The sequence below is a fragment of the Musca autumnalis genome, unplaced genomic scaffold (genome assembly GCF_047663935.1).
Source record: "Musca autumnalis isolate F117 unplaced genomic scaffold, ASM4766393v1 scaffold_1, whole genome shotgun sequence".
NCBI lineage: Eukaryota > Metazoa > Arthropoda > Insecta > Diptera > Muscidae > Musca > Musca autumnalis.
Genome location: NW_027411644.1, coordinates 276,874,261 through 276,890,012, shown reverse-complemented (window position 1 = coordinate 276,890,012; position 15,752 = coordinate 276,874,261).

Here is a 15,752-nt window from a genome sequence, read left to right as displayed (position 1 = left end):
ATGTCAAATAACTCCTAATTCGGTTAAAAATTTTAGCTAGAATCCTCAAAATACCGAACATCGGTAATATCGGGGGTACCGTTATATGGGGGCTATACCAAAACGTGACCCTATGTCCACGAGTTTTGTTATATATGTTTAGTGACACTTAAGAACCCTAAATGTAAAATTATAGCTAAATCGGTCTGAAAATGTAGCTAAAAACGTCAAAATACCGTAAATCGGGAGGTATCGTTATATGGGGGCTATACCAAAACGTGACCCTATGTCCACGAGTTTTGTTATATATGTTTAGAGACACTTAAGAACCCTAAATGTAAAATTATAGCTAAATCGGTCTGAAAATGTAGCTAAAAACGTCAAAATACCGTAAATCGGGAGGTATCGTTATATGGGGACTATACCGAACCGTGGACTATCTTGACAATTTTTAGTGGAGCAATTTCGCGGCCATTGGGAACCTCAAATGTAAAATTTCAGCTGGTTTGGGCAACAAATGCGGCTAAGATCCTTAAAATACCTTAAATCGGGAGGTACCGTTATATGGGGGCTATACCAAAACTTGGACCGATATAACCCATCTTCGAACTTGATCTTCCGACGGCTAAAAAAATGATATTCCCCAATTTTCAGCGAAATCGGTCAACAAATGCGACCTGTATGTTGCGAACGGACGGACGGACGGACGAACATGCATAAATCGACTCAGAAAGTGATTCTATGTATATCCCTAGAAGGAACTATGGGTCTATCTCGCTTCCTTTTGTATGTTACATACAAATGCACTAACACATAATACCCCTTACCACATAATGGTGTAGGGTATAAAAAATAATAATTTTGAAATTAAGAAAAAATCGTAGGGAGATACGTCTGCGTTTTTCTGGAAGTTAAGTTCGCGAACGAATTTTGGGAGTAATGTCCCGGCACCTTGAATATCTATTCTAAGTTTGTTTTCATTTGTTTCTTAATTATTTAGTTAGGTTACTAAATAAGTAAGATTCAGTTTAATGGATGCAAAGGACCGACTGGTCGTACACTACAATAACACAAATATACTTTTTTCAATACATCTAAATTCAAATATTAGCTAACGATGAATATTTTTAATATAATTCATAAATTTCTAATTATTTGACTTCTAAAAATGTAAATTTTTGATGAGATTTTTAATTTTATCAACAAATTTGCCAGAATTTCAAATCATCATAACTATTACAGTTTCACTCACCAGCAGCAAAATAATGATGATTATCATCATAGTCATCATCATCATCATGCCTTATGAAATAGAGAGCAACATGGTTGATTGCCTTTTATTTGCATTAGGGCACTCGCTGCCATTTCCTCGACCCACCTCCGCCAACAACACACAAATGATAGATGTTGCTGTTTATTTTTTTGTAAAATTAAATAAATTTTAGGCTTTGCTTTTGTCCAACTAACCAACACTTTATGTCATTATTTTGAAAAAAAAATAAGTATGAAATTTAATTAATCCATATATGCAAATACACCGACACATACAATGACAGCAGGCAGACAAACTTGAATTACATACAAATGAATGTATCCCTGTACGTATATAAATTTATGTAAATCCGCATACAGCCATCCATCTATCCAACCATTTATTCATCTCTCTTTCTATCCAGGCATTCTATAAATATTTATCATTCACATAGGCCAATAGCCAAAAATTTTAATAGATTAAAATGTAAACGCACAAACAAACGCATTACAAATACACACAGTAGTCACGTTCATTAAATAAAACATAAATATGTAGTCCAGGCACTGCTGCAATGTCAGATATCGAAACACAGATAAATCCCAGAATTCGTTGTATAAATCACTGCGGTTGGATTTTTGTCATGCATCATTTGTGTAAAAATTGCATTGACATCTCCTCTCTCTCTTTGTCTTTCGTTTTTTGTCTCCTTTGCGTCCCCTGTTTATCTATTATTCCCTGTTTGCACCTCCTGTGGTACTTATTTACCTCATCCACCACACATTTGCAATATGAGAAAAAAAGAAATAAATGAAATAATTAGATGTTCGTCCACATTTTCATCGCAACAGGAACCAAAAGAATAGAAATGTAAAATGAAAAGTGCGGGACCAATAGAGGGGTGTGGGGAATTAATAATGAAATGAATATACTGCAGTCAATTTAATTGGTTCATTTAATATTCATAGTATTCGGTGAAGACTGAGATATTGAAATACACAATTCCTTCGAAACGTCGCCATGTTTAATTAATTGTAAAATTAAAAAAAAATAAATAAAACAAGTAAGAAAGTATCAGTCAGCTGTGCCGACAGAGATATACCCTCGGCGTATGTGAATTGAAAGTTTAATCAACGGATAGATCGAATGTATTTAACGCCCTTTTAGAATTTTTTTGCCTTTTTTGAACATTTGAACTTGACGACAAAAATCTGAATTAGGATTAAAGTTTAAAAGTGTTACGGAGGAGGTACTTGAAAGAATGGGCCGACATGGTCCATTATGGAAGTGGATCTTATTTTGGGAGTCATATCTCTTCGATAGATATCACGCCCACTAGTCATTTTAGTGGGTCATCATATAACTTTTGAAACAGTATGCCAAGAATGATTGATTTGTCCACGGAAAACATAATATCGCTTTAAATAGGACTACAATGAACAGCAACGGTATACATTTCCAAAGGATCTTCGAACAGACCCTAAACTGCACATAGACACAAATGTTGAACTTTTGTTGGGGAGCTACCCTAAGTAGAGGACCGATATGGGCCATTTCAGAAGTTAAACTAAATTTGGGTTGTCCCGTTCAAGAGATATCGTGCCTTTTTTTAATTAGGGAGAAAGTACCGGAAGTTGTGAACCGGTAATGCCCATCTTAGAACTGAAACTAAGTTTGGGCAAAATATGACGAAAGTAAAATTTTGGACCAAATCGGTTGATCAGTTCGAGAGTTATCGTGCTCTCCAGCCACTACATATTGTGCCATAGGGTTTTCTACAGTTTTCGGACCCTTTTCCTCAAGAAATATGGGCTTGCCCCTTAGAAAACTTTTATTGTCGTAGTGGAGGCAGCGAATCCAAGTTGATTCAACAAAAATCAAAGTGATTCGAGAGCGGGTCTTAAAGTTAACTTATCCGAAATTTGGTGTGGGAGGGAACCGAAGAAGTGGACAAAAATAGTCCATATTCGAACCTGATCTATATCTGGTAGATATATCAGGATGTGTAAAGTATGGACCAAATCGGTCACTCACTTCAAGAGTGATCGTGCGCACAATTTTTCGGGGGAGGTACCTGAATGCGTAGACCGATATGGCTTATCTTCGAACTTAAACTATATTTTGACAAAATATTACGAAGACCAAATTTTGGCCCAAATCGGCAGAAACTTGTACCGTCGTATGGGGGACAGTGAACACAAGTTGTTGCAACAAAAATCAAAGAGATTCGATAACAGGTCCTAATCTGAACTTATCTGATATTTTGTGTGGGATGAACCCGAAAGTGCAGTGACATAACTCCCACGGACATAACTCCCAAAACGATTTTGGGAGTTATGTCCGCCTTTGTTTGCGGACATAAGTCCCAAAATTTTTGGGAGCTATGTCCGACCACTCCTTGTCCGACCACTCCCATTGGGATTTATGTCCGTTTTTAAAATTTAATTTTTTCAAATACAATTTTTATTTCGAATCTAGAAGAAAATTACAAAATAAATTTTATTTCGAAGATATTTTTTCTTTTATAAAACAATTTATAATTGATTCAACATTTTTAAGAAAATTAAGTAGTAGCCAATACAAATAAATCAACATTTCAACAAAACTTTGCCAGCAGGATGTGTATATATCCCAGCGAAAAGTTTGCCTCCAAAGAGGCAGTTAAATGATATGTACAAGTGATTTGGAAGTGCATCAAATTATGCATTTTCACTCATGATTTTTACAAGGGAGTGACCCCGGAAAGAGGCACTCCATTGCACCGCATTTTAACTGATCCTTTGGCATTGCATTTTAACTGAACCTTTGGCACTGCATTTTAACTGACCCTTTGGCATTGCATTTTAACTGACCCTTTGGGGTAGAATAGGAGGCAGTGCAGAGCACGTGTTTTGAATAACAAAATAAAATGCATTTATTATTTGTGTAAAACAAAAATATTAATAACTTTATTAAATTAACACAAATTATGAAAATTCTCTATTGAATTCAATCGCAAACATGTGTGCTTCCTTCGCCCTTCATTTAATCCAAGCTTAAGTACTTTTGCTTCATCTGCTAAATGGGTTTGATATTGTCTTCCCATCACCAGTTAAGATTTCGACATGTACTCCAACAGCACTCCATTGGGAAATTTTCTTCTTGTGAGTTACCGGAAAAATGTTCACAAATTAAATATTATTTAGTTTGTATTAACAAATGTTTGGAAATGCTAACACGATTATCTCTTTTGGAGATGTATTCCGCTGTCTGTAGAGATGTACAAACTGATTTATGTACATGTAGGGATCTCTAACAACTGCTAATAAAATGTAGTGAACGGAGTGCCTTTTTCACGACTCCGTTTGCACTGCATGCGGATGCTGTTAAAGTGTGAGGAAATGGAGTGCCTTTTTCAAGACTCCGTTAAACTGCCTCCGGATGTTGTTAAAATGTGGCGAATGGATGTGATTCTTTGGATTGCATCCAAATGCGGTTAAAATGTGAGGAATGGAGTGCCTTTTTCACGACTCCGTTTGAAGTGCATAAAAACATGCCGTGAAAGAACTAGTCTACATTGCACTACTTCCAATTTATTTTGCTGGGATTGTTTGTTTTTTTTTAGTAGCCATTAAGATGAATGGAGGCTTGTGAAGCTAATTGGTGATGTGTCGGAAGTGGAAAATATTACATATTTTTACAAAAATATTTGCTCATTTTAAGAAAATGTAAAGTCATTTACAAATATTTAAATTTTGTATTTAATTCAATTACCATTTTAAAATTAAAAAAGTGGCGCAGGCGATATTTGTTGAAAAAAATTGCGCGATTTTTTATAAAAATATTTTCACTATTTAAGAAAATTAAAAACAGTTTGTAAAAACTTGCAAATACTTTCTGAAAAACCAAAAACGCCGCAGCCGAAAATGCTTTTAAAAAAATTGCGCGATTTTTACAAAAATATTTCTTACTTACTTACTTAGCTGGCCCATTACAGAACATTTGTTCCATAGACCGAACTAAGAAAAGATCTCCAATTCTCTCTATTTGTTGCTTCGCACTCTGGAATACCGCGCCTTTTCATCTCATCATCCACTTGTTCTGCGTGCACCGCCAAGCGGTCCGTATTTATTCGCCTTTTTAGCGCGTTCATCATCGCTCATTCTTATGATATGATCTAGCCAACGCAATCGCTGCATAACTATATTGATGTCATTGTATAGCAGATACAGCTCGTGGTTCATGCGACGTCGATATTCACCGTCAACGCAGATTGCTCCGTAGATCTTTCGAAGAATTTTTCTCTCAAACACACCAAGCACTGCCATGTCTGCTTGCGCTAGTACCCAGGCTTCGGAGCCAAACATCAGCACGGGTAGTATCAGTGTTTTGTAGAGCGTTATTTTTGTTTGACGAGATGTGGCATTGTTTTTAAACTGCTTACTTAAACCAAAGTAGCATCTGTTGGCCAATACAATTCTTCTTTTTATTTAACAACTGATGTCGTTTGTTGTGTTTACGGAGGTGCCGAGGTAGACGAAGTCTTTTACTACCTCAATATTATAGGAATGGACGCATTGTGCGTCGACACCATCAACTTGGTCTTCTCACCGTTTACCGCCAGACCCCCTTTAGCAGATTCTCCTTCAGTTACTTCTTTTGCTGATCGGCCCATGATGTCTATATCATCAGCATAAGCAAGTAACATGTGACTATTGGTGTGGCATCCAGTCTTATCCCCCTTCTTGGGGACGGGGCACAGGATACTCAGGTTCCAATCGTCGGGTACTCGTTCTTCCTGCCAGATGGTGCTAACTAACTGATGAATACACCTTATCAGCGTGTCGCCTCCGGTTTTGAACAGCTCGGCTGGTAAGCCATCGGCTCCTGCTGCCTTATTATTCTTCAGCCGATTTATTGCTGCCTTTACCATCTTCTGGGACTGCGACTGTGGTATCATCGTCGTCTTCGCTGCTATTGGATACCAACAGTTTTGAAAAATGTTCTTTCCATATCCTGAGTACACTATCTGCATCACTACCTATATGCCGCATTTTTCTCTTCGGTGGCAGCACGACTCCTGATCATACCATGGATTCCTTGGTGGAGGTCTCTGGTATCCAAGTATGGATTGGGGAGTGCTTTGATTAAACAATTGGGCTAGTTGAGTGGAATATGCTGTGGCTTTCTGTTGTGATTGCAGCTTACCAATGTCTAACTTTCGTGTTGTGTCTGTTCGTACTTTGTTTGCTACGTTTAAGCGGGTGCGTACCTTTGCTGCAACAAGGTACTGGTCCGAGTCTATGTTTGCACCTCGGAACGATCGTACATCCAACACGCTTGATGCATGTCTTCAATCTATCACAACGTGATCAATTTGATTTCTTGTTCTTTGATCTGGCGACAGCCAGGTGCACTTATGAATATCGAGATGCTAAAATCTGGTACTACTAACTACCATGTTTCTTGCAGCTGCAAAGTCTATCAGCCTCATACCATTGTCATATGTTTCACTGTGGAGACTGAATTTCCCGACTGTTGGGCCAAAGATATTCTCCTTTCCAATGTTGGCATTAAAATCGCCTAGAATGATTTTAATGTCATGGGCAGGGCAACGGTCATATGTTTCTTCTAAGCGCTCGTAAAATATATCTTTGGTCTGTTCGTACTTTTCTTCAGTGGGAGCATGAGCGCAAATAAAGCTGATGTTGAAGAATTTAGCTTTTATTCGAATTGCAGCAAGTCTTTCATTCACTGGAGTGAAGCTGGATACCAGATGTTTTAATCTCCGACTAACTACAAATCCGCAACCAAACTCATGCTTTACGTCATGGCAGCTATAATACAGTGCGTCACCTTTAGGTGTTGTTGTGGCGCCTTTCCCAATCCATCGTATTTCCTGTATGGCAGTAATATCGGCCTTGTACTTTTCGAGTACGTCTGCCAATGCGAAGACTGCACCTTCTCTATAAAGAGTGCGAACATTTCAGGTGCAGATTCGCAGATCATGGTCCTTGAAACGTTTGCGGGGTTTGTCAAGTTTAGAGGAGTATGTTTTTCTTTTCTTTCGTTTTTAAATAGTAGGCTGTTTTTTCTAGGGGAGGGTTACTAACCCGACGCCCAAACCCAAGTTTTTAACGTTCTTGTGGGTGAACGCGCGGCATATGTTAGCTCACTACCTTTAACGGGTGTTAAAGGCAGTTCCCCAGGTGACACCACGGGGAGGTCAGTGTCCACTTGAGATGAAAGAGGGACCAAGATAAATCCTGGGCTTTGCCATGTTAAAACCGGTCAGGACCGTTCCTTGGTATCTTCCATCCCCTACGTCACCCAAAAATATTTCTACTGTTTAAAAAAAGTTTTTGTTAAAATATGATCATACCTGCTGGAAATATTTTTGACAAAATCGTGCGATTTTTTACAAAAAATGTTTCACTTTTTAAGAAAATGAAAATTTTTTTTAAAGTATGCAAATACTTTCTGGAAAACGAAAAGCGCCGCAGGCGAAAATGTATTTTTAAAAAAATATTTTCACTATGTAAGAAAATAAACCGTTTTTGTAAAAATATGCAAATAGTTTCTGAAAAACAGAAAGCGCCGCAGGCGAAAATATTTTTGTAAAAAATCGCGCGATTTTTTACAAAATTATTTTCACTTTTTATGAAAATAAAAAGTTGTCTAAAAGTATGCAAATACCTTCTGAAAAAACGAAAAACGCCGCAGGCGTAAAAAAATGCAACATTTTTGTAAGAATATGCAAATTTTTTACTACTACGAATTAAGAACAAATTATATTTACATGTCTATAATAAAAAAAAGTTATAATGAAATGTCTTCGTCGAATACCATAGTTGGTAAAACTTCTCCGAACTGATACTGGCATAATTTCATAAATTAAGCCAACCATATTTTTGTAATTAAAAAAAATCGTTGTTAGTTATGTCCGCTTTTTTTGTCCGCTTTGCTTCACGGACATAACTCCCAACGCAAAATAATTTTGGGAGTTATGTCCGTGGCAGTTATGTCCGGGCACCGTACCCGAAGAAGTGGGCCGATTGAGTCCATATTGAGACCTCATCTAAGTCTGCTAAAAAATTCACGAGTAATGGTGCGGAGAGAGCGACAAAAATATTTCTAATCAAGATATCGATCCATAAATTTTACCGTAAACTCGTAGTGACTAGAAGATAATTTTTCCCAAAAATGGTCAGGATTGGTCCACTTTTAGGTATAGTCCCCCATAATTTTGTCTATATTTTCAAAGTGAATTCGCTGTAATTTGATATTTTGTGTTCTTTGGTGGTATTAAATATCTTGCGTAGGTCCATGGTCGATAGAGGTCCATGTTTTGGTATATCCCCCATATAGATGTACCTCCCGTTTTTTATAATTTCACGATTTTGGCCATATTTTCCAACTGAATGTTCTGCAATTTGAAATTTTGAGTTTATATCTGTATCAAAAACGATTGTAAAAATCAAAACATTTTATGAATTTTATTCTTGACAAGGATTAACTGGTAACAAGTATCAACGATATGAGGCACAGAATATTCTTAGTAGGTGGTTTAACATATGGACCAAGGGCCTAACAGATTATATTACATGTAAACAATGTCCTATAGGTCTCAAACAGGGAATATCTGGAAACTAAGATGTTTTATGAGATTTTTAGTTCGCGAGGATGGGTTAGCATCTATTACAATAAGTTCCCAAATCGACTAAAACTGCAGCAGGATATATAAACAGTAAACAAGACTACACAGGTGTTCCTGCTTGCCAATTTAAACATTCTACGTTGTTTAGTTTTCTGTTTAATTGTTCCACAGACATTCCATACGGGACAAGGGAGACTTCTCTCATATCAATGAGTGCACCCCGATTCATATTAGCTCAATGATATGGGACCTACTGTTTACTGCCGAGTCCGAACAGCGTGTCTGAAGACACCACTTGTAGAGAAGTTTTACATGGATGAAATACTCAGGAAATGTCGCCAACACTATTGAGGCGTATTTTGCCACCGTTGAAATTGTTGATGTTGCCTGTCCTGGGAATCGAACCCACGACCTGCAAGGCGGGTGTGCATACCATTGCACCACGGTGGAGGTTAAATCTACAGCAGGCCTTCCGCGTTTTTTACTTTCAACTGCTGATAATACTTGAAGTGGCATGTATCTTTCAAAAATAATGGTGTCTTTTATTGCAAGCCAATTTGCATGATGTTTGCAAATTTTTTTGTTCTCTTGTCCTGTATCCAGATTTTTGAAATTCCTTTGGAGAGATAGTGTATACGATTTGACAACTTAGAGAAATCATGTCCCGTAACATCCACCAGCATGGGACGAACGGCATTCGAACACCACATTTGAATGCCATTTTTCAAAAACATACAAATGTGAAAAAACACATTCATACTGTTATCCAAAAAAACATATTTTTTTATAAAATAAGATCGAAACAAAATGCAGAACAACAACACCGATTGCTTGAAAACACCTAAAACCCCTATACTAAACATTCACAAAACTCCGAATATACTCAGTATAATGAAAACTGAATACCGATCGGCAACTTTCGGCAGACCAGATAATTTTTTTCTAATTCTGGACACTTCCACGAATATTTAAATAAAAATTACGTTAAGATCAGCGAGGATCCAAGGTATTAAAAATCTATTCCTTTTCACAATATTAAATAAAAAAAACCCACAAAAATACATTTCAAAAGAGATCAATTTTACTACAAAATAAACATACAACTTTATGTGTTATTAATTAAAAACAATAACAATACCATTAAATTAACCTTCCATTTTTTACTATAGTAATTTTACACATTACTGTTTTGTGATATCACTTGTAACTTATCACTACGTTAATGGAAATTTAAATGTCTCAGTTTCTTCAAATGGAAATGCTCAATTCTGTGGCTCTGCGTCAGCAAGTACCGTTAGAAGTTGTAAAAACAAAGCCAGACTAAAATTTCATGTGTCTACGATAGATTTGAATAGCTACCATCATAATTTTTAGACATCGATTTTTGTATTTTGTCGCGGACTGGGACCACAGTGCGATGTAGCCCATCTTCGAACTTAAACTAAGTTTGGGCAAAATATTACGAAAGCCAAATTTTGGACAGAATCGGTTGACCCATTCAAGAGTTATCGTGCGCTCCAACCAGTCAGACAGACGGACATGACAAAATCAACTCCAAATTGTCTGAAACGGATTTCGTCCAAACATACTTGGGGTATAAAACCACTATTTCGATGAGGCACATTTTGCCCATATGAAAGTGTATACACCCTCGTTAGCATAAATGCTGAGGGTATAAAATGAAGGACTAGATTTTGATGTCATTGATAAGCCCACAAAAATATATGACAATAGGTTCATTAGTTTTCGAGCTAGAGCTGACACCAACTTCAAAATGTAATTTCGAGAAACCCGGAGAATTTATGATAATAACCGTTCTCGTGAAAGCCAAAACATCAGTTGAAATTCCTGAAAAGAGTTTGGAAATAGTATGTCTATTGTATATTCTTCTTGTGAGTTCATTAGATTTAGTTAATGTCTCTGTCAATTGTTTTAAAACACTTTAAAGTACATATTTATACAATTACAAAAGTTAATGCCACTTTGACTTCTTTAAATTTCATATCTTATAGAAAACGAAAAGGGTGGTGAGCTTGTTTAGTCGCTCCCCCTATTTTTTGCTAGAAAGCGAAATGTTCAACAGATTTACACCTTTCAAGTACTTGGCTTTTGCTTTTGATTTTCTTTTCATTGCATTCTACTTAATAAATTCATTCATATAAATATGTACATATGCATGTATGTGTATTCACACACATATGCGACCACAATTATTGCATTGCCACATCTGGTTAACACATTTACACTGAAAATAAATACAAATGGATTTCACATATCGGACTTAATGTGGGGGTTGTGTGAAAAAGGGGGAAAATGGGAAATATAAGACTGCAATCATAAAAATGTTACAAAGAAACCGCCGAATTTAGAGGTATTACTTTAAGCTATATTGTGTGTTTTTTACATTAAATCTTGTGAAGTAGTTGTTGATGTTATAACAAATTAGAGAAAGGCTTAGACATATGGATGAATGTGTGTATGTATTGTAACAAACATGTGAAATCAATCTACATAAATGTTTTATTATGAAAGGAAATCATTTAAAAACTAAGAAAGTTCTTAATGGAATAATCTATGGGAAAATATCTATATAAACATAGCAAATGCTGTTTGTAACCTCAGTAATGATAGCATTTTTTATATCCGCAGCCTTCAGGCTAAACGATCAGAAATGTCTTTCATTAAATTACGCCCTACCTATGATAAGACCAAATCCGCCCTTCCGTCTATCTGGCTGACTAGTTAACATGAAAACTTTCGAATTAAGTAATCGATTTTGTCCTTAGTTCAAGTTCGGAGATGGACTATATGCGATAACTCTTCAGGTGAATATCCCACAAATGTTCAAGATATTACGATTAATTAATCGAGGATTGTTTTGAAATTTTTAAGAAAGGTAGACCTTTGTTACCATTTTTCGTGAACAAGTTCATGATGATCCGAAAATTCTAAAATATCCTACGGTTACCAGCTAAAATGGCTAGTGGGCACAAAGATCAGTGTCCAAGATGGACTTTTCGGCCCATTAAATCCGGAAAATCCGGTTGAGGGCATTGTGTTGAGGTAAAGTGGTGACTGAATAAACACAGAAATATATAGGACTCAGGTACAACCTGGTAACTCTCTGAGGATGAAAGATGCACAAATGTTTGTGGGCAAACACTGACAAGAAAAAGAAAATTCTCTCCGACTTACCGAAGGCTCTATATCATTTATTTTCATCAAGATTACTAAGATTTAAAAGTGATAAAAAGTATGGACGAGTTAACAAAATTATTCCTGGGACAAAGCATAACAAATCTTAGCGAAGATTGGAATGATGTCCCACGAAATCCGGATGAGGTCTCGAACCAGAGTTTGCTTAATCCAAAACTGCTGAGATGCTTGGCGAAAATAATTAAGAATGTTAATTAAGAAAATAATTAAGAATGAATGGTCTTCCAACAACAGCAATACAGGAGTTCTGTCAATAACAGAGTCACTGGAAACCATTGAGGAAAGGATAAAAGTCGAGTGGGCTGACTTTATGATACCCTACACCACTGTGAATATGTAAAATATATATGGGAGACATATATTAATCTGAACTGATTTCGATATAATATTGACCGTCAAACATGGAGAAAACCATTAATGGTGTTTGCATGGTGTATATAAGCCCCCTCTCATGTCTGGCAATAGATCACCTTCTCTATGAAGCTACAGGACTGACGGCCCACCATTCTCTTAGCACCTGCCAGTGGATCCTGCGAAGTGGGTCTCTTCGGACCACTACTTTGCTTAGAGGTTGATCATATCAGCCACTTGACTCCTCACAACTATCATCTCAAATTCACCTAACAGATCATCTTTTCCTTCCGGGATTTGATTTGTGTATTATCCTCTGCAAGATAGGGGCTCCACAACCCTCCCAGCTCTCTTTTTGGTTTTGCGACAGTCCCAGGCGGAGTAGTCACACTAAGTAACACATTGTGTGCCTGTTTCGTCTGTGGCTGCCAATTCGGTTTTTCCGACTTCGTAACGGGTGGTTTCTCTCTCACCTTGTCGCTAGGAGCTATTAAGTCAAATTACCCGACCATGCCGTAGACACCACTGGTGTCCACAAGGAACAGCTTGAATCCATTGGATTTTGCTTGCCTTGCGAGCTTGCCTGCAACCGGTGAAGTCAATGCCACATCAGGGATCGGAATCTGTTCGGTAGGTAGCGAACACGTCTCTACGTAAGAATATTTTCGAAACACAAATCGAAACTTCAACCTTATCTCCCGGAATTCCACCAGCGAAACATCACCTGGGGATTTATCAACAACTTTGTTGCAGCACTACACTGCTCCCCTATAGGCGTGCTTGTCCTTCCATTCCCTGGCCTTTTTACTTTGGTGTTTGAGGGTGTGGGAGATTGGTCCTTCTCTTCTTTAACAACCTGATTCAATAAAGCGTATTGCTTGGGAAGAACAGATCTATCGTTAGCGACCGGCGTTTTATCCCCTAAGTAATTTGTCGGCAAGTTCAAATGTCCAAAAAGTGCCACAAAATTCTGAAAAGACCCTAAATACATTCGATCTGTCCGTAGATGAAGGTTTCAATTTACATAGGCTAAGGGTATATCTCTGTCGGCAAAGCCGACTGATACTTTTTTACTTGTTTTTATCGCATTTTAACACAAGAAGATTGTAAATTATTTTTTAATCGATAAATCCCTGATTTAGTCCCCCAGGAAAGGGAGAATACTAGTCCGTTCATTTCGTAAGGTTTAGTAGGTCCTTATGGAGACCTTGGACTCGACTGAATTTACCCCAGCCGACGAGAAAACCACGTTACACCAAATTAGCTAATTTGTGGTTCCAAGTGGCCAAAAAAACTTCTCCACCTATAATTGCGGGTATTGGCAATTTCGCAATAGAAAGAAAATTAATTATTATAAGTTTAGAATATTTTATATTGGAGGGTATAAAATGTTCGGCCGACCATTACGCTTTTTGGCAGAAACTTGACGTCTAAGCCTGATACTCGTTGAGATGCCGAGGTATCAAAGCGCCTCCGTTCTAATACAGTCGGTACCACGTTCACGTGTTCTCTTAACTCTATCTGATAAGGATACCTCCCAAAACCTTAACGACTTTTAGAGTTTTATTTATATTTAGCTTTAAAGTTTGATATGTCTCCTAAATTATGCTGAAGGCGTTTTGCTGAATTGTGATCTTGTTTGGGCTGGAAATTGAACCCCATCATACAGTACGCGAGGCGGTCGCGCGTACCATTGCAAATATTTTGCAAATTAAAAAATGCATGTGTTTAATAATTTCTAATTAAAGAATGATTTTCCAAGAACCGATTACTGTCAGATTAAGAATCCCCAGAAAGATGTTTATATTTTCTGTATTTATATGACAACAATTAAGAAATTGACACAGATAAATTCTTAGAAAAATTCTTTTCCATATTTTGCAAATGAAAACAAACAAAAAATTTCTCCAAGCGTTTGTACATAAGGCACGTACAACTTCCCTTTTCAACCATTAAACACATTATTTTCTAAAACAAAAAAGGAGAACAAAATACACAAAACAATAGAAATTGGAAAAGAAGAAAGAACGAACTGAGAAAATCAAACCAGCTATGTTATGCAGCAGCAGCAGTAGCTACAAACTAAAACATTCACCACTAACAAGTTACGAACTACAGATGAAATAAAGAAGGAAACCAACAAAAAAGAAAAATACAGCAACAGCATAACAACTGAAAAATAAGAGCAAGGATAAACATAAATCGTGATATGATTGTTGGTTGGATGGTTTGTATGACTGTGTGTGAACATGTTTATGCGAAGGATTTGTTGAAGTTTAAGTGTGCTTGTGAAAATTCACCATTCACACACAGGGGGCAGGCACACACCCGCGTAAAATATAGTTTTTTGTTGCTATTCTACTATATGAGGTCCATTGCTTCGTTGTTTTTTTACCTTCCCAACAAATGTCGCAAAGGTCCTTTACGTTAAACACTCACAATGTCACCCGTCAGTTTTCGTTTTTGTCGGGGTTTTCATTTCAATCATTTCGCACACCCACACCTTATTCGCCAGCAAGCAGCTCACATGACATGCTGTGAATAGGTAGGTCTAGGCTAAGAAGCATCGTTGACTACCAGCAACAGCAGCAGCATAATGCGTGTGTTTATTTGGGTTGGTTGGATTTGAGCCGGTTATTGCACTTGTTACGCTCTTTACGCCTTAGTAGGCTTATAACGAGTACCACCGATCAATGGCACACATATGGCGAATGGCATACATACACACATATGCATTGCATGTTCAATGTTTTTTCTCTTACTACAGTTTTTCTTTTTTTCAAACAATCTTTTGATATGTGTTCGATAAACGGAATCGCCTGAATAGTAAATGGGGTGAGAAATCTCAGAAATAACTCGTATCAATGGCAAAAGTGTTTTCATAGTTGTGTTTAATAAAGGAATTTAGGACGAAAGGGAAATATATTTGTGGGATTTAAGATAAGTTCTCGTTACCAAGTTGTATGTGAAAGAATGGTCCTAATATGCACACACATAGTTCTTTAAGAAGAAATAATGGAATGAGCCTAAAATCCAAAATGTCAAATAACAGATAGTTCGGTTGAAAAATTTAACTAAAACCCTCAAAATACCTAAAATCGGGAGGTACCGTTAAATGTTGAACATTTTTAGTGGAGAAGTTTTGTGACCACTGTAAATCTCCAATGTCTAGTTACAGGTACTTCGGTAAAAAAAATGTAGCTAAAATTCTCAAAACAGCGAAAATCGGAGATATAACGATAAGGGGTTATATCAAAGCATGGACCTATGTTAACAATTTTTGGTGGAGCGGTTTTGTGACTTCTGGGAACGTTAATT